The sequence below is a fragment of the Triturus cristatus genome, chromosome 2_1 (genome assembly GCF_964204655.1).
Source record: "Triturus cristatus chromosome 2_1, aTriCri1.1, whole genome shotgun sequence".
Classification (NCBI taxonomy): Eukaryota; Metazoa; Chordata; class Amphibia; order Caudata; family Salamandridae; genus Triturus; species Triturus cristatus.
The window spans coordinates 67,234,759-67,253,127 of record NC_140581.1 but is presented as its reverse complement, the minus strand read 5'-3'; the positions used below and the strand labels follow the sequence as shown (position 1 = coordinate 67,253,127).

The 18,369-nt window shown below is 44.2% G+C and overlaps 1 long non-coding RNA gene across 1 annotated transcript; it reads left to right on the top strand.

The window, feature by feature from the left end:
* The first annotated feature begins 566 nt into the window (after positions 1–566).
* On the top strand, positions 567–2,278 carry LOC146863748 (uncharacterized). Its single transcript, XR_014976560.1, has 5 exons — positions 567–680; positions 1,317–1,412; positions 1,507–1,609; positions 1,696–1,758; positions 2,157–2,278. It is a non-coding gene; the product is annotated as an uncharacterized LOC146863748 (long non-coding RNA).
* The last annotated feature ends 16,091 nt before the right edge of the window (positions 2,279–18,369 follow it).

Sequence of the window (18,369 nt, the reverse complement as noted above, 5' to 3'; positions counted from 1 at the left end):
ACAATATACATATCACGTAAATAGTCACACATTATGTGACACCAATATATGCTATGTGAGTAGTGTTCATTCACTACTCACATGCCTCCGAATGCGCAAATTGCAATACACCCTTAAGCTGACAAACACACATGTAACATACTAAACAAAAGCACATTACGATGTGAGTAACACTACTCACTATGTGAGTAGTGTCATACACGACGTAGCATCGCCACACGTCACGCAAGTAGTGTTTCACACACTACCCATATGTTTCATGAAAGCACTAACTGAAAAACATTTTAAAGGCGCCGATAATAATATATAAATGCAAGGAACTGGGCGGCAACTACACAATAAGTTTTTCTATGTTGATGTCAGGTTTTAAATCAACCATAAGACTTTCCACTAACACATGAACCATAAGAACCAATAGTATACTACTTTGTGAGTATCTCCACACATCACGTGAATAGCGTCACATACTACGTGACATCGTCACACGTCACGCGAGTAGCGTTTCACGCATTACCCACATGCCCCTTGAAAACGCTAATTACCATGATTTCCAAAGGAGCTGACAATATATAAACACTAGGCATTTGGGCGGCATTTGCCTTCCACTAGCCATCCAGGCACGTACTGCTCTTCCAAATACATGGAAGTCCTGTCAGCACAGAAAGTATCCACGAAATAACGTAAGATTCCACCGCGATATACTTAAACCTCTTTATAGAGATACCGCAACACAGCGCGAACCCATAACTATGGGCTAAATACTTTCCAATTAATACCGGAGTAACGCTACCCCTATAACAACTACAACTACAAAGCAATGTAGACACTCCTAGATAAAAACGTAATGATGCAACACATAAACTACGTTCCAAAAACGTGTGAAATGCCTTCTGTAAAAGTGTAAATGATCTAACAGACAGGCTACGCTCCAGCAATGTGCGCAATACCTTCTAGTTAATGCTTAAGTAACGCTGTCCCTATATGAACTAAAAGAAAGTAGACATCTTTCGGTAAAAACACAAATGATTTAACAGATAGGCTACGCTTCAGCAATATGCGCAATACCTTCCAGTTTATACTTAAGCAATTTTGCCCCTATATAAAATAAAAGAAAGTGGATACCTGTCTGCAAAAGCGTAAATGATATAACAGACAGGCCACGTTTTAGTTTTGCTATAGGAAAATGTATAGACATTGCCTCCACCAATAATACTATTTTAAAATAAAGATAATCATATAAGATCGTGTACCCAATAGATATCAACGTGGTCCATTTTCTGTTCCCCCTTTTTATATTTATTATTTTCATTCTCTAGGTTGTATCATATCTATTACTTTTCTGCTACTCATGGGAAACACATTCACCATCTAATTAAAATGTGGTGTCTGGAAAAGTCCATTATCAAGCTGAGGTAATACAAAATCTACTTCAATTAACAATTAAGTGCCAACAGTACAGGTGGATCTATCAATAAATAACAAATAATAGTAATGTCTCTATTTTAGATCTAAATCTTCTCCATGGATTTTTCGCCATGCAACGTATAAAAGAAATATTATCAACTCCCTGATTGACCAATTATCATTAGGTGGATTAATACATAAAACGGTAAAAACAATTAATGTCCAAACAATATAATTAAGAATCAATGTTTGAAACTTCCAAGTATATAATCATGTGTTCTACATTGTCAGGTATTCACCTATTTGAAATATTTTAACTCTCTGGAACTCCAGCAATCATCAATTGGAGTACAGGTATATATATAACTATAAAATAAATTCTAGTTTTTCAACAATCACTATGGAGACAATTAAAACCTTCTTGGGAAGACAGATTCTTTCTATTTCAATTTTCTTTTCTTCTTTCACACAAAACTCTAATTAAATAAAATATTAAACATGCTCCTTTTTACTAAAAGATGTATGAATGTATATATACTAGTTGTTCTTTCCTTTTTCCTTATACTTATTCAATAAAATGTTTTCTCTAGGAAAAAGATTGTAACACTGTTTAGGAATAAAATACCATATATCAGTCTAATGATGCATACTAGTCAGAACTATAATATGTTAGTCTCAACGATGACAAATATGCTGTTTGTATAAAGAATATATCTTTGAAATGTTGCTTAGATTTCTTTTTTAAATTACAGGAATTGTGGCTTTTTTCCTGACGAAGGCGTCACTTACGCCGAAACGTGCGTCGAAAAGTATACAGTTGTGCCACAGCATTGTTTACTTCTCACCCCTACTTAGATAATAATCTATTTTTAATGATTGTAATGATTTTACCACATGTTTATGCATAATAAAATTGTGTTTTATTTTATGAATGTACTAAATGATTAGAATTAAAAACAACAACATTTTCCATATTTGTTTCATTGTTTGAGTTGTTCTGACTACCAGACACAGGGTTCATATATGCCACCATTCATGAGAATTGCCTAGGTTGTTACTTTTCAATATACCACACAAGGTAGTGACACAGGGACCCACAGGGGCCGTGTGCAGTGTGAGAACACAGCAGCGAGTTCCCGTTAGCTTCTATGGGGAAAGTCGCGGTTAGATTTTTAGAGATTAGGGACACTTAGGAAAGAACTAGGACCAAACCCTTTGGGACTTAGGAAATTCCAGGGCCAACACCCACGGGACTACCAGAATACTCGTGTTACCTCACCCAGGGAAGCCAGGTGCATAGATGTCAAATGGTGTCGGGTCGCATCGTGGTTTTCAATGGGAGCTGGCAAAGAAGTGCTGCTGCTGGGAAGATGAGAAGTGTCCAAAGAGATCCAAGCCTGGATCAAAGATGAGAGGAACCTGAAAGCAGAGGGGACAGAGTCTGGGTCCCTTGTCAGTGACCAGGAAGGCAATAGGCGGATGCCCACCGATGTCGGGAGTCTCAGGTGAAGAAGGTGAAGCTTGACTCTTTAGCCACGAGGACCAGGAGGTGTCTAAGATGACCAGGAGCTGGATTCGAGCTGTCCCACAAAGGATGTTGGGTGCTGCAATATAAGTGCCCGGATTTGACACAGCAAGCCTTGGCAACAGCAACCAACAAAGAAAAGAGAAATATGCTTCTGTGCAGACCAGCAAGGTCTGAGGGACTCACCACTTGGTTAGGAGTGAGGGCACAACTGGAGCAACCAGGGAAGCCCAAGGGAAATCAAAGTTACCTTCGCAGGGACCCACCAGTCGACAGACCAGGGATCACAAAGGGACCTCAAGAGGAAACTCAAAATGGTGGCCCACTGGTCACCCGGGGTGACTAGGCCAACAATCTTCAGTGGATTGTCTGCTCGAGGTATGGACTTCAAGAGACGTTGAGAAGTCAATGCACTTGCAAAAGTGCCAGGTGACCAGTAGTTCTGGTTCCACGCTACTCACGAGGGCTGTGGGTCTCAGCTATGCTGGGGCCTCGGTTTGGCCTCTGAGATGTCTGGAAATCCTCTTCCTGGTCTGCAAAATCTTCAGAGTCCGGCAGGAGCTTCAGAGATGCAGACCGGCAAAATGCTTTGTTGGGGCCTGCCAAACAGGGGAGTCACTCCTTGAACCCAAGGGAGATTTCTTCAGTGCTCTAGACTTTAGTAGAGCTTCAAAGTTCCAAGATTCAGCTTCAGAGTTTCATCCAGAGATATCTAAAGTTCTGGTTGCAGAGGTTCCTTACTTATACCTAAGGAAGGGGTTAGACTAGCTCTGGGGAACCTCCTATGAGAGGGGTTGTAAAGAGGGGTGGCTACACCCATTTCCTTTGTCCAGTTTTGTGCCAGAGCAGGGGATGGAAACCCCTAAACCAGTTTGAGCTGGAATATGCACAGGGACACCAAATGTGCCCTCAGTGTAGGACTTCAAAGAACGCTGAGAGCGCTCCCACCCAGACCCAATACACATCAGCCTGTCTGGGAGGTGGTTACAACTAGGCCTGGGCCAAAATTCCTTTCCGTTCGCGGAAATTGCAATAATTTGGCATTTTCGTGTTCCGGTGGAAAGTGCAAAAATGTCAAAATTTCCGCATTCCGCAGCTTAGCGATAATTTGTTTCTTGCTCGCGCTGTAAAGAAACACATTCTTGCATGCGCGCGATCGCCTTACCTGAATCCCCGCATTCGCTGACAAGGTTTCCCGACCCGGTCGCTTTCTCCACGAGATATTGGATTGTTGGTAGCCATTTTGCGCTGTCTCGCAACAGTTTGCGCTCGCATTGTCGCGCGATCACGTCATTTGTCGCGCGATCACGTCATTCTTCTCGCGATCATGCACCGCGCGAGTATGAGAAGATTGAGATCTCGAACACGTCATTCTACACCGCGAGCGAGAGGGTGAGGACGCGGGCACGTCTAATCGAACGCGAAAAGGAGAAAGAGACCCCGAACACGTCATATCCAACGCGACAGGGAGCAAGAGAACGCGATCATGTCTTTTTCGACACGCCATCGACATCCAGCGGAAGTAATGTGAAGCTCGAGAACTCGAACATGTAAAATTTTCAATTTGGAGAGGAATATCAGCTCTAGCAGCATGAAACCTTCTGCAAATGCTGATTTTGGATGAAAACAACTCCTCACATTGACATTTGGCGGTCCTTTTTTGTGCAAGGAGTCCTTTTTTAAAAAGGTGGGGAGAGGGAGGAAGTGACACAGAATCTCCAACTTCCTGTTCCTGTCCAACAGGCTCCTCCCAGTGCTTTGTCCATCTCCTGCTCATTCTGCCTTTGGATTTGGAGCTGGAAAGATCACTCTTTTGTCTGCTGCATCATTGCAATTGGATTTGAGGATTTTTGGAATAGGATATTTTACAAGTAAGTGGCTGTTGTGTCTGTTTGATTGTGGGCATTGCAGTTGTTGTAACTACAATTTATTTTTGATAACTATCATCATTCCTTTTTTTTTAAATGTTGTGGGTAGTAGTATTAGGCCCGAGCTAGTCATGGGCATGGCCTCAAGGGTGTGATGAAGCAACTGTTCCTTTTGGTGTTTTTTTAATGTATTTCATTTGCAAGCATCATTTAGGGCATGGATGGCATTGGATTGAGTTGGGGAAGTGTGTTTTTTTGGGGTGGCCTTTCTGATGTTGTTGTGCCTGGACATGTGGCTGGTGGCCATTTTGAAGCCTAGGCCTGCAAGCTTGCCTGGCCTTGTCTGCCAACAGGCCTGCTTTCATCCACTAGGATCAGAGCAGGTAGCCACAGCTTTATTAATCAAGTGTTTTCTGTGTGGTCTGTTGAATTTAGACATCATTTAGGGCATGGATGGCATTGGATTGAGTTGGGGAAGTGTGCTTTTTTGGGGTGGGCTTTATGATGTTGTTGGGCCTGGCCATGTGGCTGGTGGCCATTTTGAAGCCTAGGCCTGCAAGCTTGCCTGGACCTTGTCTGCCAACAGGCCTGCTTTCATCCACTAGGATCAGAGCAGGTAGCCACAGCTTTATTAATCAAGTGTTTTCTGTGTGGTCTGTTGAATTTAGACTTCATTTAGGGCATGGATGGCATTAGATTGAGTTGGGGAAGTGTGCTTTTTTGGGGTGGGCTTTCTGATGTTGTTGGGCCTGGCCATGTGGCTGGTGGCCATTTTGAAGCCTAGGCCTGCAAGCTTGCCTGGCCTTGTCGGCCAACGGGCCTGCTTTCATGCACTAGGATCAGAGCAGGTAGCCACAGCTTTATTAATCAAGTGTTTTCTGTGTGGTCTGTTGAATTTAGACTTCATTTAGGGCATGATGGCATTGGATTGAGTTGGGGAAGTGTGCTTTTTGGGGGTGGCCTTTCTGATGTTGTTGGGCCTGGCCATGTGGCTGGTGGCCATTTTGAAGCCTAGGCCTGCAAGCTTGCCTGGCCTTGTCTGCCAACAGGCCTGCTTTCATCCACTAGGATCAGAGCAGGTAGCCACAGCTTTATTAATCAAGTGTTTTATGTGTGGTCGCACTCTGCTCGTCACACCAGCAAGTTGCCCCAAGGAACTGTGGTAGATGTAGTGGCGACGGCGAGTACGCCTATGCCACGATGTATGTAGAAAAGTATGAGTATGCATTAGCCATCCCTGGACACGTGTTTCGAGGTAGTTGCCTCTCGTCAGCAGGGAGCAGGTCAGTGTAAAGGGGTGCCGCGTGGACTGCCAAAATGTAATTAAAACAGGTGAAGTACCTCTCATGGCGCGCAGGTGCAGGTCCAAGGCTCGTCAGCCCGTTGGCTCAAGGGAGCCGTAATAAATGATTCAAAAGTTGGTCGCACTCTGCTCGTCACACCAGCAAGTTGCCCCAAGGAACTGTGGTAGATGTAGTGGTGACGGCGAGTACGCCTATGCCACGATGTATGTAGAAAAGTATGTGTATGCATTAGCCATCCCTGGACACGTGTTTCGAGGTAGTTGCCTCTCGTCAGCAGGGAGCAGGTCAGTGTAAAGGGGTGCCACGTGGACTGCCAAAATGTAATTAAAACAGGTGAAGTACCTCTCATGGCGCGCAGGTGCAGGTCCAAGGCTCGTCAGCCCGTTGGCTCAAGGGAGCCGTAATAAATGATTCAAAAGTTGGTCGCACTCTGCTCGTCACACCAGCAAGTTGCCCCAAGGAACTGTGGTAGATGTATTGGCGACGGCGAGTACGCCTATGCCACGATGTATGTAGAAAAGTATGTGTATGCATTAGCCATCCCTGGACACGTGTTTCGAGGTAGTTGCCTCCCGTCAGCATGGAGCAGGTCAGTGTAAAGAGGTGCCGCGTGGACTGCCAAAATGTAATTAAAACAGGTGAAGTACCTCTCATGGCGCGCAGGTGCAGGTCCAAGGCTCGTCAGCCCGTTGGCTCAAGGGAGCCGTAATAAATGATTCAAAAGTTGGTCGCACTCTGCTCGTCACACCAGCAAGTTGCCCCAAGGAACTGTGGTAGATGTAGTGGCGACGGCGAGTACGCCTATGCCACGATGTATGGAGAAAAGTATGTGTATGCATTAGCCATCCCTGGACACGTGTTTCGAGGTAGTTGCCTCTCGTCAGCAGGGAGCAGGTCAGTGTAAAGGGGTGCCGCGTGGACTGCCAAAATGTAATTAAAACAGGTGAAGTACCTCTCATGGCGCGCAGGTGCAGGTCCAAGGCTCATCAGCCCGTTGGCTCAAGGGAGCCGTAATAAATGATTCCAAAGTTGGTCGCACTCTGCTCGTCACACCAGCAAGTTGCCCCAAGGAACTGTGGTAGATGTAGTTGCAACGGCGAGTACGCCTATGCCACGATGTATGTAGAAAAGTATGTGTATGCATTAGCCATCCATGGACATGTGTTTCGAGGTAGCCAAGCTGGGAGCAGCACAGCGGTCCAACCCCACCAACCTAGGCCCAAGGGCTTTAGTGTCGCAGAGGTAGCCAGTCTACTAACGAGCAGCGATGTTGAAGAAATGTCATTACCGCAAAGTAGTACACAATCAAGTTCAACGCAGGCGCAAACTCAGCAGATCAGTGTGCAGCCGCAACAAGAACAGCAGCATCCACCGCAACAAGAACAGCAGCAGCCGCTGCAACAAGAAAAGCAGCAACCGCCGCAACAAGAACAGCAGCAGCCGCCGCAACAAGAACAGCAGCAACCCCCGCAACAAGAACAGCAGCAGCCCCCGCAACAAGAACAGCAGCAGACGCCGCAACAAGAACAGCAGCAGCTGCCGCAAAAAGAACAGCAGCAGCCGCCGCAAAAAGAACAGCAGCAGCCGCCGCAACAAGAACTGCAGCGGCCGCAACAGCCCACCATAGTAGTTGTTGCTCCTGACGTAGGGGCATTTCAGGAAATCGAGCTTCCTGCAGACAAAGTGGATCAAAGTCAAACCACTGTTTCAAAAGACTATTGTCTTCCAGACCACCAGCAAGGAAAAGCAGGCTTAGTCCATCATCTTCTTCTTCAAGCCCCGCTTCTAATGATCGTGATGCCACTTGGCTCCCACCAGCTCAGTCTGAGAGTGATATACGCCACAAGACAATGCTTCTGAAAAGGAAGGTCCCAGAAAAACTTAGAGTTATGGAGGTAGATGTAGAAGAGGGGGGTGATGATGTTGATGAAGACGAGCCAGTCATCACACACATTACTCCCGCCCCAAAGGGATTGGAGACCAACATTCTCACCCTATCCAGAAAGGCTGCTACTGAGTGGGATGTAGCACGGATATCACCAACACAGGTTACACCACCAATACCTCCAGCTGCCATATTTTCCAAGGCCCGGCAGGGACCTACATCCAGCTCAACCATCTCAGTAGGTAGTGGTAGTAAAAGTCACAGTCTAGGTGCACAGGGTCACATTTCAAGCACCCCCTCCAGTTCATCTGGTATTGAAAGTGGCACATCCAGCAGTGCCAGAATGTTCTCCTCCCCAGTTTGGGACTTCTTTTCTGTTAGCGCCAAGGAGGAGAACGTTGCTATATGCTCAATTTGTCGGCAAGGTGTTCGGCGTGGTAAGCTTGGTACAAACTATGGAACCGGAGGACAAGGAAGTCATCTAAGAATACACCACACTATCGTGTGGGAGGATCACCTATTTAAGTTAAAAGAAAGTAGAAAAACGCAACCCATTGAAGTTGGTCAGGATGAATCAGAGAGCGATATTATTGCGGTGGCAGGTGAAGAAGAGGGAGGCATTTCTAGCCCTGTCCCCAGTAGTGCAGTGGTAACGCCCACATCCTCCTCAGTAACATCAGAGTGGCACCGCAGTAAGAGCCAAACTCAGAGTCAGGGTGAGACACCAAGGCGACCGAGTACCTCAATGAGACAATCTGTGTTGTTGAGCCTTAGTGGGTTAATGAAAACAGCACCAGAAAGGAAAGTAATCCAGCCTACCATTGAGAGCATGTTTAGGTTGGAGGGGCAGTTCCAACGCAACCTTCGACGGCACGATTGTACAATGCTGGCTAAAATGTTAGCTCTGCACCTTCTTCCTTTTTCATTTGTGGAAGGGGTGGGTTTCCTTGAATTTGTGTCTGCCATCTGCCCTAAATGGAAGGTTCCCAGCCGGTCCTATTTCGCAAGAATTGCTGTTCTGGCACTACATCATGATGTGCTGGAACTGGTTGGACAAGCTTTGCAGCAGAGTATTATTATTATATTCTTATTGAGCGCAACTGCCACCCCAAGGGTATCTTGGCGCTTGACCTTCAATAGTTCATCAGATCTAGTACACTACATTGCTCTAGGAAAGAGAAAGGTCTTCAACTCTTTTTTAAAGGAATTAAGATCTTGCTTGCTCCTTAGCGACAGCGGAAGGGTATTCCACCACTTAGCTGCTGCAAAGCCAAAAGCGCGGCCACCCATCCTCACTCTAACAAATTTAGGAACAATTATCTGGAACGCCGAAGAGGATCTTAGGGGTCTAGCAGCCTGATACCAGGAAAAAAGATTTTGGAGTGGCAGAGGTCCCATTCCATGCAATTCTCTAAAAACAATGCATGCAGCCTTGAAAAGAATACGCTGCTGAACAGGCAGCCAATGAAGGTCAAATAATGCTGCTGAGGATGATGCGGAGCGTGGTCGGGCTAGGGCCAGTTTGGCTGCCATGTTTTGAACCCTCTGCAGCCTAGCTACCAAAAACTTAGGTGCCCCGAGAAGCAGTGCGTTGCAGTAGTCTAATCTACTGAGTATCGTACTACGCACCACCTCTGCTCGAGCTCCCCAAGGGAGCAATGGCAGGATTTTACGTAGGGCTCGAAGTAGGCCCATACAAGTTGCTGTGGTCGTATGTACAGAGATGTCAAGCTGCAGACTAGGTTCAAACATGACCCCCAAATTGCGGACCGACTCAGCAGCTGTCACAGTGCCTAAAATAGAAGGCGGCCAGAAATCCCCAGGCAACGGGCGAGAGGGCCGGTCCAAGGAGCAGTGAAGCACCTCGGTTTTTGCCCCATTAAATTGGAGCGAATTTAACCGAAGCCATTCTGCAGTTTCCGACATACACTGATGAAAAGTGTCCCTCGAGACTGCCCCCTTACCCTCAAAAGAAAAAATCAGTTGCGTATCATCGGCGTAGTTTATAACTGAAATGCCGAAAGATTTTATCAAACTGATTAGGGGTCGAAGGTACAGATTAAAAAGGATCGGGCTGATTGCGGATCCCTGTGGCACACCCTGCTTCACCTGACGTATAGCTGAACAAAAAGGTTGTAATGCAACCGCTTGTTGCCTATTATCAAGATAGGATTTTATCCAGCCCAGCGCCAAGCCAGTAACACCCGCTCTCTGAAGGCGGTCCAAAAGGACCGCATGATCCACCGTGTCGAACGCGGCCGACATGTTCAGCAACACTAAAAATGCTGCCTTACCTATGTCGATGCTGTGCACAATATCCACCTGACAACAGACATGTGGACCAGTTGCCAAGCCACAGATTACATGTGCATCACTGCACACTGGATCTCTTTTGTGGGGGTTAGAGATAAGCTATCTGCATGAGGTGTTGTTGACACAGCTGCGATTTTTTAAGGTACTCGGAAACATGCAACTGTAGCCATGTTCGCCATGGAGAAATCTCATACAGCTGAAAACATTTTACACGAGTTTCGCACCAAGGTTTTGGAATGGCTGCGGCCCAGAGGGCTTGGTATTGGTTTTGTTGCCACAGACAATGGCAGTAATGTACTTAAGGCCATGGAACTTGGTTCCTATTTCAGGGTTCCGTGTTTGGCGCACTGCATAAACATTATAGTTCAAGACTTTCTGAAAAAAGAACCCATAGTCAGCAATTTACTGGCCATCTGCCGAAGAATATGCACTAATTTCAGCCATTCTTTTAAAGCTCGGAAGCAGCTGAAGATCATCCAACGTGAACAAAGGATGCCAGTCAAGGCACTCATCCAGGAGGTGGCAACACGTTGGAACTCAACGTATTACATGTTTGATCGTCTGTACGAACAGTACAGGTCACTCCATGAATATGTCTGGAACAGAAGCGGGGATGCTAGTGTTAAAGGCATGAACCCTGAGATGGATCAATGGACCCTAATTAAATGCCTGACTGAGATGCTGTGTCCTTTTGAGCTCTTCACACGTGAAGTCAGCAAGGAGGACTGTACAATGGGCCAAGCTATCCCATTATTGCAAATGCTAGAGCATGAGCTGAATAATGTGTCTGAATCATACAAAAGTGTAGAGGACAGAAGGCAAGCCCATGACTTGGAGGAGAGCTTATCCCGGCGCTTAGCTGAAAATGTAAGGATACAAAATAAAATTTTGTCACAAGAACATTACATTTGTGCCACAATTCTGGATCCACGTGCAAAATTAGGACTGAAGACATTCTTTGCTTTTTCCGACATTAATGTTCCCTGCTACAAAAGTTGTACAGCCAGTAAGTTGGAAAATGAACAGCTCCTAATTAAAATCCCGCAAGATCAACCCACAAGAAGTACTGAAGCAGGCCATGCAGTATCAAGTGCAACTTCGTCGGCTGAGGGCAGTGCATTTGGATCACAATCACAACACTCACCATCACTATCGACCACAGAAACAATAACTGGATCATTAGGCCGAGTACAATCATTATCATTACAGGATTGGTATGTAAAGTTGCACAGAAAAAACAGCACGAAAGCTTACCAGCAGCAACCCTGAACATTGAGCGGATGGTCCCGGCCTATCTGGACGACCCAACAGAGGTGTACATTGATCAAAACCCATTGCAGTATTGGTATAGGAAAAGGTCTGAATGGCCACAGCTCAGCAGGCTGGCGATAAGCTATCTGGCTTGCCCTGTCGCAAGTGTCTCTTCCGAACGTGTTTTCAGTGCTGCTGGTTCCATTGTAACATTGAGAAGGACCAGTCTATCGCCTAAAAACGTGGAGAGGTTAACAATGATCAAAATGAATCAGCACTTCATACCACCAAATTACACAATACATGAAGCAATGGAGGAAGATGAGGACAGCTGCTCAGGTGATGGAAGTATTGTGTCAGATGATTACCTACTACTGGCTGAACCCCCAGAGTTTGAGGACGAGCTATACTTCCCTGACAATTAGGCTCGCACTTACTGTCTTCCTCCCTTTTCCCCCCTTTGTTTGTGTGTCTGTCGTTCCAGTTACAAACTTGTGAATCACAACAAATCCATTACCACCGTCTTCTACTCTTCTAATTTAATATACAAGTTTCAGGTGTCTGCAATTTGACAGTACAGTCCTCCGAATCCAGCTCCTCCGCTCCATCATACTGAATCTACTGCTCAATTCCATTTCCCTCATGAATGATGATTGGATGATGGTAAATAATACAGCAACAAATTCAAACTTTCCTAGTCCTTCCAAAAGAAGTGGAGCATGAATCAGATGACTGCTATAGCTATCCTCCTTTCAGAGCCGAGAGAGACTGACCATTAACTGAAAATAAGATGGAACAGGTAATGATTGATGCCATGCATTGGACGCAGAGTCGCAGACTGAATGATTTAGATTTTGTTGTGTTTGTTGTACATGAATTTATGTAATTGTGCACTGCCACTAATCAACTTTCTACAGAACACATTAAACTTAACTCAAAGTAAATTCAATTGTCCCCTTATTTCAAATAATAAATTTGTACTTCTCCTACAGCTAGGTGATACATTGCTTTTAATTCAATACAGGAAGGGGACTCACTCAATCTGCGCAATGAGTATGATTGACACAACAGCACCGTCCATCATGATGATGGCGAAATAGACGGCCCGTTAACTTAAGAAGAGAAGGAACAGGTAATGACAATTAATGGCATGCATTGGACACCTGACTCTGAGCGATTGGTCTTTGTGTTTTCGTTGTTTGTTTGTTGTGCACAAAGTCAAAGTGTACTAGTAATCTATCTTTCTGTACACACTAAAGAATGACTCAAGTCAGTAATATTTATATTTCTACTCTTGTTGTGTCATAAAAATTTTACTTATACGGCAGGCCGATCTTCACAGTCAGTCAGTAAAAGTATCGGAGATGATGATGAAGTCAGGAGGACGTTTCATGAGTGGCATAAAACGGAAAAGCCTAAAGGTAAACACGTCAACAACAACCACAGCAGACCCAAATGTCTGTGTAGAAGTGGAATAGAGTGTAGCGGTGGGATGACGGCAGTGCATTGATTTTACTAACTAAAACTGTAAAATGCTATGTTTGGAATGGATAATGTGCTTTGCGTTTTGCCAACTCTTTGAGAGAAAAAAAAGGACTCTAAAGTGTTAACGTAGGATGTGCTACTGCTAAGCACTGTGGGCCTGCTCTCTCCTGTCACTGTTGAAGGTCAATGCTGGAAACAGACTAGAGTAGAGATGATGCATACATGCCACCTCGGAAAGTGTTCTTGTTGCACTACACCATAACTTGTGCATTTGTTTCAACTTTGTTTCTCAATATCCCCTTTGGTTTTCCATCTACAATTACAGGCCGGGCCTTGCCCTATACTTTGGAAAACATTACAATGCATACTTACCTTACCAATAAATCAACATTTTTTTTCCAGCCGGGCAGTGGCGAGTGGCGAGGCGACACACCCTAGATTGATGGACGAGAGGAGCAAGAGGAATGCCGAGATGCAAATCCAGTCCACATTTTTTACCAGGATAACACAGTAACAGTATCCACTTTAATCTTCTTTTAAATAATTTGATTAATATTTTGTATACAATCTTTACAACAGTGTGTTCTTGGAGTTGTTATTATCATCATTAGGTTTGCTCTGTGTTTACGATTCTTCCCTACCAATACTTAAAATTTCTATTTGCTATCTGTAAAAGTATTAAGGCCGGAAAAACAGAACAAGAACTAGAAGTGTATGTAATCCAGGTCTCTCATCATCATGCATGCATTGCCTTTTTCTCCCTTAACATATGGATATGGTAGTCTTCAATGATTGTCGTTTGTTTGTCTATGTATGCATACTGTTTTTCTATGTCAAACCTTTCCCCAAAACCCCCTTCCCATCCATTCAACAAACCCTAACCCTCTTCCCCCAGGCTGTGTGACTTATTGTCGAGGTGGGACTAAATTAAATGTACACCAATACTTAATCACACACTTGCTGGGGCGGATGTTGTGAAAGCAACACTACTTCAATTTCAAGGCAGAGCGATGATCTTCTTCTGCTTGCCCAGTTGCCCACCCATGAGTAGGATATTTCAGAGGTTATTTTATTTAACAAAGGAACATATACCTCAGCATGAATTGCTGCCATTGATTGGATTTGTTTGTTGTCATTCCTCATATACAGCACTAACTGTTAGGCTGTAGGCCTAGTCAAGTGACTCGACACAACTATAGTTTGTAACTCTGTCTAGTAGGCTATCCCAACCACCATTATGTTTTGTTGTCAAAAATGTGAGCATATTATTGTTGCTCGGTAAGTTCTGTACTGTACTTCATTCTACTACTCCTCTAACAGTCTCTGAAAGGCGATTGACTGTCTCCTTTCCTTTTTTTGCAAATGCTGCAGCCCTGCCAGTTTCTACTACTACAACTATACTACCACCACCACCACCCCAATCCTGGCATGTATGAAAAAGGAAACCATCTTCACCATGCAGCCATTGCTGTGCCACAGTTGGACATAAACATCAAGCACTGGTAAGAGAGAAGTTTGGGGGAGGCAGAATTAATAATGGACATGTTGTCAATGATTTCATATCATTTTTACACACCAGTCCAGATAAAGAATGCATAGACTAGAGGACAGACTGAAAGTACTAGAAGGACAAGTCAATGAGTGAGGTGTTTCGAATCTATCTGTTTGTGTCTTATACAGTCAGCCAATTATTTAAATCAAACACAGGCTATGGGCGGCCAAGCACCAGGAAGGAAACAGTGTGATGTAAAACAGTTACCCCACCTACAAAACATTAACAACATTGCATGTAACATAGAAAAATATATTTAATATACCCTAACAAAAATAAACTAAACCCACAAAAGCTGACCCACCCCCCTCCCTAACCCCAACCAATGTCCAATTGTCCATATGAGAAAAAGTCTGTAAAGAAAAAATTCCAAACCCAATGCCCAAACAATTTCCCACCCACCCAAACAAGAATTAAAAAAGGGCAGAACTTAATGACAGGGACTAAGGTGTGGGGCGGGACTCAAGGAGGACACTCATCTGGTGCTCCAGACGGGCAATGCAGCGTCTAAGGGCGCGGCAGTTGCAGCCACAGTGGGGGGGCACCGGAGATGGCAATACTACAGTGGAGGCGGGCAGCCGCCAGACGGTGGCGCCGTACCGCTGGAGGGCAGTGGCTGGGGCCCGGGGCGCTGGAGGAGGCCTGAATTGCTGCCGCAGTCTCCTCCTCCTCCTCAGCTAAGACCACCAGCTGCCGGTATTCCCGCTGGATTGCCTCCAGCTTCCGGTTTAGTTTAGGAGTAGCTGTGTATCAAAAAGAAAAAACAAGACTATTGTTAAATATACTCTTAGAAAAACAGTAAGACAAGTTAATTATTTATACACATAGTGGCATGGTAGAGTAGCACTGTCTATAAAGCACAGTAGTACATAACATTTTAAATCTCGCCCGTCCTTCCTCCTTCCACCAGTCTTTCACTTTTTAGTTGAACAGTGAGTGCACCAGGTGCTCTTCTCCATAAAACTTTCAAAGCGGAGTTGAAATCACATAGATGAGGCCATTGGTTACTCAATACTCCTGCTCCTATGCCAATTAAAGGGAATTCTGGTCTTCTAGTTCACTCTTCAAACGTCCCCAACAACTCATACTTACTTACGACATCGGATGGCGGGCGGACTATGTCCGCCCACCATCCTCACGCTAAAAAGGGTGGGGACAATTAATTAGGATAATGCGCCCGGCACAGTGGCGGGCGCATCCTGAACGGTGATGGACGGTGATGGATCAAACCCAGATCTGTTGACTGGGTGTGAGTGTTTGATTGGTTCTGATGCTCCGTCCATCACCACCCCCTTTTGTACCGCTTTGTTCGCCATAAGTAGGCAGGGTATGCTCAGACGTGAGTCCCTTGCTCACTTTGCCACTGGATTCAAGCAAGCCTGGCTGAAGATGGCTGAAATGCCAGAAACCGGTCCTAGGAAGCTTGTTTCCGGTCCAGGGAAGGCATGACTTGGCAGTTCGGGCTGGACTGTTCCCATGAGGCACAGGGTCAGACTGATTTGCATATGGCCATGTCTGAACTGGGGTGGCAGAGTGGGCTAAAGAACGGTGATGGATCAAACCCAGATCTGTTGACTGGGTGTGAGTGTTTGATTGATTCTGATGCTCCATCCATCACCACCCCCTTTTGTACCGCTTAATTAACTACCGGCACTTATAATTCCCTCATTTTTAAGTCCCCAGATAATTGTCCTGAAGAGACCCCCTATCCAATGTGGGTTGAAACGTCGTCGACATAGACCAAGAGAGAGCAAGAAAGATTCATGTTATTGTTGAATGCCTCTCGTTGTTTTTAAGACCTTTCTTTGAATCTTTATTCACACAATCTTTACTTTAAAGGCTATGATCACCTCACTGGGTTCACTTTTTCACTTTCTTGAACTGTGCTTGTAGTTTCACAAAATCTGTGATTAAATTGCTTTTGTGATTAAATTGTTATTCATGCAATAAATCATATTTACTTCGGCTGAAGTAAATATTTTTCCAGGTTACTTAAGTATTATTTCAATTGAATTGAAACAATTTTCTCCTTGTTTTTTATTTCTGTTTTTTTTTTTATTTAATCAGTTACGAGTATATCATTTGTACTCTCTATTGAGAAATGTGTCAATTGAAATAAGTTCCTTGTGGACATTGTTATTGCTTATTGCATTTTATAATAAAACAATGTACAGAGATTCGTTCTCAATTCAAAATAAACATTTTAAACTTACATAGACTTGGTGGTATTTGGTGTGGACTAACTTACACGAGTGAGCAAATTAAAGTAAGGGTGTGCATGTGCATTGCTTCCACGACTGAGAGGTTGGGTGTGTTATGTTCTTGGTTGTCTACTTGTTGGGTATCTTGGGGGGAGGGTTCGGAGACCTAATAGTTATGACAAGACTGTACTATAGTCGAGCAGTGGAATTGTGGTGGGTGCTGAATTTCTGATTGAGGTGTGTGAGGAAGGTCCAACCTACCATCACCAACATCCTATTTTCTGGTGCAAATGTCTGTGTATGTGCAAGATCCCTACAGCAGTAGTAGTATGTCCTATAGGCTATCATATCAAAATAGTAATAAATCTGGTTGGGCTTTTGTTGCTGTGAATTTTCAAAGCCTCAAGATTAACAAAGACTCAAGATCAATAAGAGTAGAAGTAGTACAAGACAACGACCCAAAGGATTGGACTCAATGGCTCGAGCTACTGGTGAATATGAGTTTTATATTAGAACCTTTCACATAAAGAGTGGCACTGGCCAACTGGCAAGACTAGCAACTACAGTACAGACAGACTGATAGTATGTAGTAGTACTGAGAGTCATCAAAGCGGAGGCAGGGATAAGATGTTTGAAAACGTACAGATCAAAGGATAATTGTTGGTAAAAAAAATAGCATTTGGAAACAATAGTTCGTGAAAAATACAGGGCAGTAAAAGTTATGGAATAAGAAATATTATTAAAAAGAAGAAGACTTACTCGGGCCAGCAGAGGAGCCCTCATTGGTGTCCTCCTGGTGGTGTTCAGACTGTTGTCCCGCCAAACCCCCACTCCCTGTCTGTCTGCCCCTGGGTGCTGAATGATGAACAGGAAAGATATAAGAAAGAGACAAACATTGATGGTTGGTGTCAAACAAATACAATATTTTTCAACAACGGTCAAAAAACACTTATGTAAACAACAATTGAAATAACTAAATTGACCGATCTCATCTGGTTAACAAGTAATATCGGGGGATTCGCAGATCGACTACTTAAGTTACTATTTATCAACAGTAATCCAGTCTTCCATTCTGATTCCAGAATACTAAGTCACAACTAAGCCTAAGTACGACGTACCACCGAACCTAGCCCACCTATTCCAGGCATGCCAATTGTACATTAAGTATGCATTTCCACTTTATTCCTCAACAATGCATATGGTCAAATCATGGAGGACACATGACTATATTTTTTGTAGACACCAAATTTTGGGTTGATTGATTGATGCTGATATTCTGCTAGTGCTAAGCCAATTACCACCACTCATTGAACAAACTAGAAAAGGTTCTAAACTTCTAATAAAGACTGCTGTACTAGCAGCACGTCACGTAACTGAGGGGGCATAAAGCATTCCACTAACAAATTAGAAGCTCATACAAAGTACCTAAACCTAAGTATCACTCCGCCCCTATCTATTAGTGACAGTACAAAGTAAGGAGTGGACTAGAGTCACTGTAGCATTACGTAACTTAATTTGTCTAAAATAAATTCGTAAAGAATCACGCTAAGCAAACGCAAAGTTGCAAACAAGTAAGATTAG